This window comes from Procambarus clarkii, chromosome 59 (genome assembly GCF_040958095.1).
Source record: "Procambarus clarkii isolate CNS0578487 chromosome 59, FALCON_Pclarkii_2.0, whole genome shotgun sequence".
NCBI lineage: Eukaryota > Metazoa > Arthropoda > Malacostraca > Decapoda > Cambaridae > Procambarus > Procambarus clarkii.
The window spans coordinates 33,129,460-33,143,443 of record NC_091208.1 but is presented as its reverse complement, the minus strand read 5'-3'; positions in this window follow the sequence as shown (position 1 = coordinate 33,143,443).

The following is a 13,984-nucleotide window of genomic DNA, read 5'->3' as shown; positions in this document are numbered from 1 at the left end:
TATGTACAAGACGCCATAATCCACTTGACCATCACGACCGGACATAATGAGGTGATAGCCGAGGTTATTTGAACCACCCCACCGCCGGCACTCGGATAGTAATCTTGGGCATAACATTTTACCGAATCACCTCATTCTTTGGGGCACACGTGAGGAACAAAAATGCGAACAAGCCTGAATGATCCCCAGGACAATATGCAACTGAAAACTCACACCCCAGAAGTGACTCGAACCCATACTCCCCGGAGCAGCGCAACTGGTATGTACAAGACGCCTTAATCCACTTGACCATCACGACCGGACATAATGAGGTGATAGCCGAGGCTATTTGAACCACCCCACCGCCGGCACTCGGATAGTAATCTTGGGCATAGCATTTTACCAAATCACCTCATTCTTTGGGGCACACGTGAGGAACACAGATGCGAACAAGCCTGAATGGTCCCCAGGACAATATGCAACTGAAAACTCACACCCCAGAAGTGACTCGAACCCATACTCCCAGGAGCAACGCAACTGGTATGTACAAGACGCCTTAATCCACTTGACCATCATGACCGGACATAATGAGGTGATAGCCGAGGCTATTTGAACCACCCCACCGCCGGCACTCGGATAGTAATCTTGGGCATAGCATTTTACCAAATCACCTCATTCTTTGGGGCACACGTGAGGAACACAAATGCGAACAAGCCTGAATGGTCCCCAGGACAATATGCAACTGAAAACTCACACCCCAGAAGTGACTCGAACCCATACTCCCAGGAGCAACGCAACTGGTATGTACAAGACTCCTTAATCCACTTGACCATCACGACCGGACATAATGAGGTGATAGCCGAGGCTATTTGAACCACACCACCGCCGGCACTAGGGTAGTAATCTTGGGCATAGCATTTTACCAAATCACCTCATTCTTTGGGGCACACGTGAAGAACACAAATGCGAACAAGCCTGAATGGTCCCCAGGACAATATGCAACTGAAAACTCACACCCCAGAAGTGACTCGAACCCATACTCCCAGGAGCAACGCAACTGGTATGTACAAGACGCCTTAATCCACGTGACCATCACGACCGGACATAATGAGGTGATAGCCGAGGCTATTTGAACCACCCCACCGCCGGCACTCGGATAGTAATCTTGGGCATAGCATTTTACCAAATCACCTCATTCTTTGGGGCGCACGTGAGGAACCTAAATGCGAACAAGCCTGAATGGTCCCCAGGACAATATGCAACTGAAAACTCACACCCCAGAAGTGACTCGAACCCATACTCCCAGGAGCAACGCAACTGGTATGTACAAGACGCCTTAATCCACTTGACCATCACGACCGGACATAATGAGGTGATAGCTGAGGTTATTTGAACCACCCCACCGCCGGCACTCGGATAGTAATCTTGGGCATAGCATTTTACCAAATCACCTCATTCTTTGGGGCACACGTGAGGAACACAAATGCGAACAAGCCTGAATGGTCCCCAGGACAATATGCAACTGAAAACTCACACCCCAGAAGTGACTCGAACCCATACTCCCAGGAGCAACGCAACTGGTATGTACAAGACGCCGTAATCCACTTGACCATCATGACCGGACATAATGAGGTGGTAGCCGAGGCTATTTGAACCACCCCACCGCCGGCACTCGGATAGTAATCTTGGGCATAGCACTTTACCAAATCACCTCATTCTTTGGGGCACACGTGAGGAAGCCAAATGCGAACAAGCCTGAATGGTCCCCAGGACAATATGCAACTGAAAACTCACACACCAGAAGTGACTCGAACCCATACTCCCAGGAGCAACGCAACTGGTATGTACAAGACGCCTTAATCCACTTGACCATCACGACCGGACATAATGAGGTGATAGCCGAGGCTATTTGAACCACCCCACCGCTGGCACTTGGATAGTAATCTTGGGCATAGCATTTTACCAAATCACCTCATTCTTTAGGGCACACGTGAGGAACACAAATGTGAACAAGCCTGAATGGTCCCCAGGACAATATGCAACTGAAAACTCACACCCCAGAAGTGACTCGAACCCATATATACTCCCAGGAGCAACGCAACTGGTATGTACAAGACGCCTTAATCCACTTGACCATCACGACCAGACATAATGAGGTGATTGCCGAGGCTATTTGAATTACCCCACCGCTGGCACTCGGATAGTAATCTTGGGCATAGCATTTTAACAAATCACCTCATTCTTTGGGGCACACGTGAGGAACACAAATGCGAACAAGCCTGAATGGTCCCCAGGACAATATGCAACTGAAAACTCACACCCCAGAAGTGACTCGAACCCATACTCCCAGGAGCAACGCAACTGGTATGTACAAGACGCCTTAATCCACTTGACCATCACGACCGGACATAATGAGGTGATAGCCGAGGCTATTTGAACCACCCCACCGCCGGCACTCGGATAGTAATCTTGGGCATAGCATTTTACCAAATCACCTCATTCTTTGGGGCACACGTGAGGAACACAAATGCGAACAAGCCTGAATGGTCCCCAGGATAATATGCAACTGAAAACTAACACCCCAGAAGTGACTCGAACCCATACTCCCAGGAGCAACGCAACTGGTATGTACAAGACGCCTTAATCCACTTGACCATCACGACCGGACATAATGAGGTGATAGCCGAGGCTATTTGAACCACCCCACCGCCGGCACTCGGATAGTAATCTTGGGCATAGCATTTTACCAAATCACCTCATTCTTTGGGGCACCTGTGAAGAACACAAATGCGAACAAGCCTGAATGGTCCCCAGGACAATATGCAACTGAAAACTCACACCCCAGAAGTGACTCGAACCCATACTCCCAGGAGCAACGCAACTGGTATGTACAAGACGCCTTAATCCACTTGACCATCACGACCGGACATAATGAGGTGATATCCGAGGCTATTTGAACCATCCCACCGCCGGCACTCGGATAGTAATCTTGGGCATAACATTTTACCAAATCACCTCATTCTTTGGGGCACACGTGAGGAACCTAAATGCGAACAAGCCTGAATGGTCCCCAGGACAATATGCAACTGAAAACTCACACCCCAGAAGTGACTCGAACCCATACTCCCAGGAGCAATGCAACTGGTATATACAAGACGCCAATAATCCACTTGACCATCACGACCGGACATAATGAGGTGATAGCCGAGGTTATTTGAACCACCCCACCGCCGGCACTCAGATAGTAATCTTGGGCATAACATTTTACCAAATCACCTCATTCTTTGGGGCACACGTGAGGAACACAAATGTGAACAAGCCTGAATGGTCCCCAGGACAATATGCAACTGAAAACTCACACCCCAGAAGTGACTCGAACCCATATATACTCCCAGGAGCAACGCAACTGGTATGTACAAGACGCCTTAATCCACTTGACCATCACGACCAGACATAATGAGGTGATAGCCGAGGCTATTTGAATTACCCCACCGCTGGCACTCGGATAGTAATCTTGGGCATAGCATTTTAACAAATCACCTCATTCTTTGGGGCACACGTGAGGAACACAAATGCGAACAAGCCTGAATGGTCCCCAGGACAATATGCAACTGAAAACTCACACCCCAGAAGTGACTCGAACCCATACTCCCAGGAGCAACGCAACTGGTATGTACAAGACGCCTTAATCCACTTGACCATCACGACCGGACATAATGAGGTGATAGCCGAGGCTATTTGAACCACCCCACCGCCGGCACTCGGATAGTAATCTTGGGCATAGCATTTTACCAAATCACCTCATTCTTTGGGGCACACGTGAGGAACACAAATGCGAACAAGCCTGAATGGTCCCCAGGATAATATGCAACTGAAAACTAACACCCCAGAAGTGACTCGAACCCATACTCCCAGGAGCAACGTAACTGGTATGTACAAGACGCCTTAATCCACTTGACCATCACGACCGGACATAATGAGGTGATAGCCGAGGCTATTTGAACCACCCCACCGCCGGCACTCGGATAGTAATCTTGGGCATAGCATTTTACCAAATCACCTCATTCTTTGGGGCACCTGTGAAGAACACAAATGCGAACAAGCCTGAATGGTCCCCAGGACAATATGCAACTGAAAACTCACACCCCAGAAGTGACTCGAACCCATACTCCCAGGAGCAACGCAACTGGCATGTACAAGACGCCTTAATCCACTTGACCATCACGACCGGACATAATGAGGTGATATCCGAGGCTATTTGAACCACCCCACCGCCGGCACTCGGATAGTAATCTTGGGCATAGCATTTTACCAAATCACCTCATTCTTTGGGGCACACGTGAGGAACCTAAATGCGAACAAGCCTGAATGGTCCCCAGGACAATATGCAACTGAAAACTCACACCCCAGAAGTGACTCGAACCCATACTCCCAGGAGCAATGCAACTGGTATGTACAAGACGCCATAATCCACTTGACTATCACGACCGGACATAATGAGGTGATAGCCGAGGTTATTTGAACCACCCCACCACCGGCACTCAGATAGTAATCTTGGGCATAACATTTTACCGAATCACCTCATTCTTTGGGGCACACGTGAGGAACAAAAATGCGAACAAGCCTGAATGATCCCCAGGACAATATGCAACTGAAAACTCACACCCCAGAAGTGACTCGAACCCATACTCCCAGGAGCAACGCAACTGGTATGTACAAGACGCCTTAATCCACTTGACCATCACGACCGGACATAATGAGGTGATAGCCGAGGCTATTTGAACCACCCCACCGCCGGCACTCGGATAGTAATCTTGGGCATAGCATTTTACCAAATCACCTCATTCTTTGGGGCACACGTGAGGAACCCAAATGCGAACAAGCCTGAATGGTCCCCAGGACAATATGCAACTGAAAACTCACACACCAGAAGTGACTCGAACCCATACTCCCAGGAGCAACGCAACTGGTATGTACAAGACGCCTTAATCCACTTGACCATCACGACCGGACATAATGAGGTGATAGCTGAGGCTATTTGAACCACCCCACCGCCGGCACTCGGATAGTAATCTTGGGCATAGCATTTTACCAAATCACCTCATTCTTTGGGGCACATGTGAGGAACCCAAATGCGAACAAGCCAGAATGGTCCCCAGGACAATATGCAACTGAAAACTCACACACCAGAAGAGACTCGAACCCATACTCCCAGGAGCAACGCAACTGGTATGTACAAGACGCCTTAATCCACTTGACCATCACGACCGGACATAATGAGGTGATAGCCGAGGCTATTTGAACCACCCCACCGCCGGCACTCGGATAGTAATCTTGGGCATAGCATTTTACCAAATCACCTCATTCATTGGGGCACACGTGAGGAACACAAGTGCGAACAAGCCTGAATGGTCCCCAGGACAATATGCAACTGAAAACTCACACCCCAGAAGTGACTCGAACCCATACTCCCAGGAGCAACGCAACTGGTTTGTACAAGACGCCGTAATCCACTTGACCATCACGACCGGACATAATGAGGTGGTAGCCGAGGCTATTTGAACCACCCCACCACCGGCACTCGGATAGTAATCTTGGGCATAGCATTTTACCAAATCACCTCATTCTTTGGGGCACACGTGAGGAACCCAAATGCGAACAAGCCTGAATGGTCCCCAGGACAATATGCAACTGAAAACTCACACACCAGAAGTGACTCGAACCCATACTCCCAGGAGCAACGCAACTGGTATGTACAAGACGCCTTAATCCACTTGACCATCACGACCGGACATAATGAGGTGATAGCCGAGGCTATTTGAACCACCCCACCGCCGGCACTCGGATAGTAATCTTGGGCATAGCATTTTACCAAATCACCTCATTCTTTGGGGCGCACGTGAGGAACACAAATGCGAACAAGCCTGAATGGTCCCCTGGACAATATGCAACTGAAAACTCACACCCCAGAAGTGACTCGAACCCATATATACTCCCAGGAGCAACGCAACTGGTATGTACAAGACGCCTTAATCCACTTGACCATCACGACCGGACATAATGAGGTGATAGCCGAGGCTATTTGAACCACCCCACCGCTGGCACTCGGATAGTAATCTTGGGCATAGCATTTTACCAAATCACCTCATTCTTTGGGGTACACGTGAGGAACACAAATGCGAACAAGCCTGAATGGTCCCCAGGACAATATGCAACTGAAAACTCACACCCCAGAAGTGACTCGAACCCATACTCCCAGGAGCAACGCAACTGGTATGTACAAGACGCCTTAATCCACTTGACCATCACGGCCGGACATAATGAGGTGATAGCCGAGGCTATTTGAACCACCCCACCGCCGGCACTCGGGTAGTAATCTTGGGCATAGCATTTTACCAAATCACCTCATTCTTTGGGGCACACGTGAAGAACACAAATGCGAACAAGCCTGAATGGTCCCCAGGACAATATGCAACTGAAAACTCACACCCCAGAAGTGACTCGAACCCATACTCCCAGGAGCAACGCAACTGGTATGTACAAGACGCCTTAATCCACGTGACCATCACGACCGGACATAATGAGGTGATAGCCGAGGCTATTTGAACCACCCCACCGCCGGCACTCAGATAGTAATCTTGGGCATAGCATTTTACCAAATCACCTCATTCTTTGGGGCGCACGTGAGGAACCTAAATGCGAACAAGCCTGAATGGTCCCCAGGACAATATGCAACTGAAAACTCACACCCCAGAAGTGACTCGAACCCATACTCCCAGGAGCAACGCAACTGGTATGTACAAGACGCCTTAATCCACTTGACCATCACGACCGGACATAATGAGGTGATAGCTGAGGTTATTTGAACCACCCCACCGCCTGCACTCGGATAGTAATCTTGGGCATAGCATTTTACCAAAACACCTCATTCTTTGGGGCACACGTGAGGAACACAAATGCGAACAAGCCTGAATGGTCCCCAGGACAATACGCAACTGAAAACTCACACCCCAGAAGTGACTCGAACCCATACTCCCAGGAGCAACGCAACTGGTATGTACAAGACGCCTTAATCCACTTGACCATCACAACAGGACATAATGAGGTGATAGCCGAGGCTATTTGAACCACCCCACCGCCGGCACTCGGATAGTAATCTTGGGCATAGCATTTTACCAAATCACCTCATTCTTTGGGGCACACGTGAGGAACACAAATGCGAACAAGCCTGAATGGTCCCCAGGACAATATGCAACTGAAAACTCACACCCCAGAAGTGACTCGAACCCATATATACTCCCAGGAGCAACGCAACTGGTATGTACAAGACGCCTTAATCCACTTGACCATCACGACCGGACATAATGAGGTGATAGCCGAGGCTATTTGAACCACCCCACCGCTGGCACTCGGATAGTAATCTTGGGCATAGCATTTTACCAAATCACCTCATTCTTTGGGGCACACGTGAGGAACACAAATGCGAACAAGCCTGAATGGTCCCCAGGACAATATGCAACTGAAAACTCACACCCCAGAAGTGACTCGAACCCATACTCCCAGGAGCAACGCAACTGGTATGTACAAGACGCCTTAATCCACTTGACCATCACGACCGGACATAATGAGGTGATAGCCGAGGCTATTTGAACCACCCCACCGCCGGCACTCGGGTAGTAATCTTGGGCATAGCATTTTACCAAATCACCTCATCCTTTGGGGCACACGTGAAGAACACAAATGCGAACAAGCCTGAATGGTCCCCAGGACAATATGCAACTGAAAACTCACACCCCAGAAGTGACTCGAACCCATACTCCCAGGAGCAACGCAACTGGTATGTACAAGACGCCTTAATCCACGTGACCATCACGACCGGACATAATGAGGTGATAGCCGAGGCTATTTGAACCACCCCACCGCCGGCACTCGGATAGTAATCTTGGGCATAGCATTTTACCAAATCACCTCATTCTTTGGGGCGCACGTGAGGAACCTAAATGCGAACAAGCCTGAATGGTCCCCAGGACAATATGCAACTGAAAACTCACACCCCAGAAGTGACTCGAACCCATACTCCCAGGAGCAACGCAACTGGTATGTACAAGACGCCTTAATCCACTTGACCATCACGACCGGACATAATGAGGTGATAGCTGAGGTTATTTGAACCACCCCACCGCCGGCACTCGGATAGTAATCTTGGGCATAGCATTTTACCAAAACACCTCATTCTTTGGGGCACACGTGAGGAACACAAATGCGAACAAGCCTGAATGGTCCCCAGGACAATACGCAACTGAAAACTCACACCCCAGAAGTGACTCGAACCCATACTCCCAGGAGCAACGCAACTGGTATGTACAAGACGCCTTAATCCACTTGACCATCACAACCAAACATAATGAGGTGATAGCCGAGGCTATTTGAACCACCCCACCGCCGGCACTCGGATAGTAATCTTGGGCATAGCATTTTACCAAATCACCTCATTCTTTGGGGCACACGTGAGGAACACAAATGCGAACAAGCCTGAATGGTCCCCAGGACAATATGCAACTGAAAACTAACACCCCAGAAGTGACTCGAACCCATACTCCCAGGAGCAACGCAACTGGTATGTACAAGACGCCTTAATCCACTTGACCATCACGACCGGACATAATGAGGTGATAGCCGAGGCTATTTGAACCACCCCACCGCCGGCACTCGGATAGTAATCTTGGGCATAGCATTTTACCAAATCACCTCATTCTTTGGGGCACATGTGAGGAACCCAAATGCGAACAAGCCAGAATGGTCCCCAGGACAATATGCAACTGAAAACTCACACACCAGAAGAGACTCGAACCCATACTCCCAGGAGCAACGCAACTGGTATGTACAAGACGCCTTAATCCACTTGACCATCATGACCGGACATAATGAGGTGATAGCCGAGGCTATTTGAACCTCCCCACCGCCGGCACTCGGATAGTAATCTTGGGCATAGCATTTTACCAAATCACCTCATTCTTTGGGGCACACGTGAGGAACACAAATGCGAACAAGCCTGAATGGTCCCCAGGACAATATGCAACTGAAAACTCACACCCCAGAAGTGACTCGAACCCATATATACTCCCAGGAGCAACGCAACTGGTATGTACAAGACGCCTTAATCCACTTGACCATCACGACCGGACATAATGAGGTGATAGCCGAGGCTATTTGAACCACCCCACCGCTGGCACTCGGATAGTAATCTTGGGCATAGCATTTTACCAAATCACCTCATTCTTTGGGGTACACGTGAGGAACACAAATGCGAACAAGCCTGAATGGTCCCCAGGACAATATGCAACTGAAAACTCACACCCCAGAAGTGACTCGAACCCATACTCCCAGGAGCAACGCAACTGGTATGTACAAGACGCCTTAATCCACTTGACCATCACGGCCGGACATAATGAGGTGATAGCCGAGGCTATTTGAACCACCCCACCGCCGGCACTCGGGTAGTAATCTTGGGCATAGCATTTTACCAAATCACCTCATTCTTTGGGGCACACGTGAAGAACACAAATGCGAACAAGCCTGAATGGTCCCCAGGACAATATGCAACTGAAAACTCACACCCCAGAAGTGACTCGAACCCATACTCCCAGGAGCAACGCAACTGGTATGTACAAGACGCCTTAATCCACGTGACCATCACGACCGGACATAATGAGGTGATAGCCGAGGCTATTTGAACCACCCCACCGCCGGCACTCAGATAGTAATCTTGGGCATAGCATTTTACCAAATCACCTCATTCTTTGGGGCGCACGTGAGGAACCTAAATGCGAACAAGCCTGAATGGTCCCCAGGACAATATGCAACTGAAAACTCACACCTCAGAAGTGACTCGAACCCATACTCCCAGGAGCAACGCAACTGGTATGTACAAGACGCCTTAATCCACTTGACCATCACGACCGGACATAATGAGGTGATAGCCGAGGCTATTTGAACCACCCCACCGCCGGCACTCGGATAGTAATCTTGGGCATAGCATTTTACCAAATCACCTCATTCTTTGGGGCACACGTGAAGAACACAAATGCGAACAAGCCTGAATGGTCCCCAGGACAATATGCAACTGAAAACTCACACCCCAGAAGTGACTCGAACCCATACTCCCAGGAGCAACGCAACTGGTATGTACAAGACGCCTTAATCCACGTGACCATCACGACCGGACATAATGAGGTGATAGCCGAGGCTATTTGAACCACCCCACCGCCGGCACTCAGGATAGTAATCTTGGGCATAGCATTTTACCAAATCACCTCATTCTTTGGGGCGCACGTGAGGAACCTAAATGCGAACAAGCCTGAATGGTCCCCAGGACAATATGCAACTGAAAACTCACACCTCAGAAGTGACTCGAACCCATACTCCCAGGAGCAACGCAACTGGTATGTACAAGACGCCTTAATCCACTTGACCATCACGACCGGACATAATGAGGTGATAGCTGAGGTTATTTGAACCACCCCACCGCCGGCACTCGGATAGTAATCTTGGGCATAGCATTTTACCAAAACACCTCATTCTTTGGGGCACACGTGAGGAACACAAATGCGAACAAGCCTGAATGGTCCCCAGGACAATACGCAACTGAAAACTCACACCCCAGAAGTGACTCGAACCCATACTCCCAGGAGCAACGCAACTGGTATGTACAAGACGCCTTAATCCACGTGACCATCACGACCGGACATAATGAGGTGATAGCCGAGGCTATTTGAACCACCCCACCGCCTGCACTCGGATAGTAATCTTGGGCATAGCATTTTACCAAATCACCTCATTCTTTGGGGCGCACGTGAGGAACCTAAATGCGAACAAGCCTGAATGGTCCCCAGGACAATATGCAACTGAAAACTCACACCCCAGAAGTGACTCGAACCCATACTCCCAGGAGCAACGCAACTGGTATGTACAAGACGCCTTAATCCACTTGACCATCACGACCGGACATAATGAGGTGATAGCTGAGGTTATTTGAACCACCCCACCGCCGGCACTCGGATAGTAATCTTGGGCATAGCATTTTACCAAAACACCTCATTCTTTGGGGCACACGTGAGGAACACAAATGCGAACAAGCCTGAATGGTCCCCAGGACAATACGCAACTGAAAACTCACACCCCAGAAGTGACTCGAACCCATACTCCCAGGAGCAACGCAACTGGTATGTACAAGACGCCTTAATCCACTTGACCATCACGAACCGAACATAATGAGGTGATAGCCGAGGCTATTTGAACCACCCCACCGCCGGCACTCGGATAGTAATCTTGGGCATAGCATTTTACCAAATCACCTCATTCTTTGGGGCACACGTGAGGAACACAAATGCGAACAAGCCTGAATGGTCCCCAGGACAATATGCAACTGAAAACTCACACCCCAGAAGTGACTCGAACCCATACTCCCAGGAGCAACGCAACTGGTATGTACAAGACGCCTTAATCCACTTGACCATCACGACCGGACATAATGAGGTGATAGCCGAGGCTATTTGAACCACCCCACCGCCGGCACTCGGATAGTAATCTTGGGCATAGCATTTTACCAAATCACCTCATTCTTTGGGGCACACGTGAGGAACCCAAATGCGAACAAGCCTGAATGGTCCCCAGGACAATATGCAACTGAAAACTCACACACCAGAAGATGACTCGAACCCATACTCCCAGGAGCAACGCAACTGGTATGTACAAGACGCCTTAATCCACTTGACCATCACGACCGGACATAATGAGGTGATAGCCGAGGCTATTTGAACCTCCCCACCGCCGGCACTCGGATAGTAATCTTGGGCATAGCATTTTACCAAATCACCTCATTCTTTGGGGCACACGTGAGGAACACAAATGCGAACAAGCCTGAATGGTCCCCAGGACAATATGCAACTGAAAACTCACACCCCAGAAGTGACTCGAACCCATACTCCCAGGAGCAACGCAACTGGTATGTACAAGACGCCTTAATCCACTTGACCATCACGACCGGACATAATGAGGTGATAGCCGAGGCTATTTGAACCACCCCACCGCCGGCACTCGGATAGTAATCTTGGGCATAGCATTTTACCAAATCACCTCATTCTTTGGGGCACACGTGAGGAACACAAATGCGAACAAGCCTGAATGGTCCCCAGGACAATATGCAACTGAAAACTCACACCCCAGAAGTGACTCGAACCCATACTCCCAGGAGCAACGCAACTGGTATGTACAAGACGCCTTAATCCACTTGACCATCACGACCGGACATAATGAGGTGATAGCCGAGGCTATTTGAACCACCCCACCGCCGGCACTCGGATAGTAATCTTGGGCATAGCATTTTACCAAATCACCTCATTCTTTGGGGCACACGTGAGGAACACAAATGCGAACAAGCCTGAATGGTCCCCAGGACAATATGCAACTGAAAACTCACACCCCAGAAGTGACTCGAACCCATACTCCCAGGAGCAACGCAACTGGTATGTACAAGACGCCTTAATCCACTTGACCATCACGACCGGACATAATGAGGTGATAGCCGAGGCTATTTGAACCACCCCACCGCCGGCACTCGGATAGTAATCTTGGGCATAGCATTTTACCAAATCACCTCATTCTTTGGGGCACACGTGAGGAACACAAATGCGAACAAGCCTGAATGGTCCCCAGGACAATATGCAACTGAAAACTCACACCCCAGAAGTGACTCGAACCCATACTCCCAGGAGCAACGCAACTGGTATGTACAAGACGCCTTAATCCACTTGACCATCACGACCGGACATAATGAGGTGATAGCCGAGGCTATTTGAACCACCCCACCGCCGGCACTCGGATAGTAATCTTGGGCATAGCATTTTACCAAATCACCTCATTCTTTGGGGCACACGTGAGGAACACAAATGCGAACAAGCCTGAATGGTCCCCAGGACAATATGCAACTGAAAACTCACACCCCAGAAGTGACTCGAACCCATACTCCCAGGAGCAACGCAACTGGTATGTACAAGACGCCTTAATCCACTTGACCATCACGACCGGACATAATGAGGTGATAGCCGAGGCTATTTGAACCACCCCACCGCCGGCACTCGGATAGTAATCTTGGGCATAGCATTTTACCAAATCACCTCATTCTTTGGGGCACACGTGAGGAACACAAATGCGAACAAGCCTGAATGGTCCCCAGGACAATATGCAACTGAAAACTCACACCCCAGAAGTGACTCGAACCCATACTCCCAGGAGCAACGCAACTGGTATGTACAAGACGCCTTAATCCACTTGACCATCACGACCGGACATAATGAGGTGATAGCCGAGGCTATTTGAACCACCCCACCGCCGGCACTCGGATAGTAATCTTGGGCATAGCATTTTACCAAATCACCTCATTCTTTGGGGCACACGTGAGGAACACAAATGCGAACAAGCCTGAATGGTCCCCAGGACAATATGCAACTGAAAACTCACACCCCAGAAGTGACTCGAACCCATACTCCCAGGAGCAACGCAACTGGTATGTACAAGACGCCTTAATCCACTTGACCATCACGACCGGACATAATGAGGTGATAGCCGAGGCTATTTGAACCACCCCACCGCCGGCACTCGGATAGTAATCTTGGGCATAGCATTTTACCAAATCACCTCATTCTTTGGGGCACACGTGAGGAACACAAATGCGAACAAGCCTGAATGGTCCCCAGGACAATATGCAACTGAAAACTCACACCCCAGAAGTGACTCGAACCCATACTCCCAGGAGCAACGCAACTGGTATGTACAAGACGCCTTAATCCACTTGACCATCACGACCGGACATAATGAGGTGATAGCCGAGGCTATTTGAACCACCCCACCGCCGGCACTCGGATAGTAATCTTGGGCATAGCATTTTACCAAATCACCTCATTCTTTGGGGCACACGTGAGGAACACAAATGCGAACAAGCCTGAAT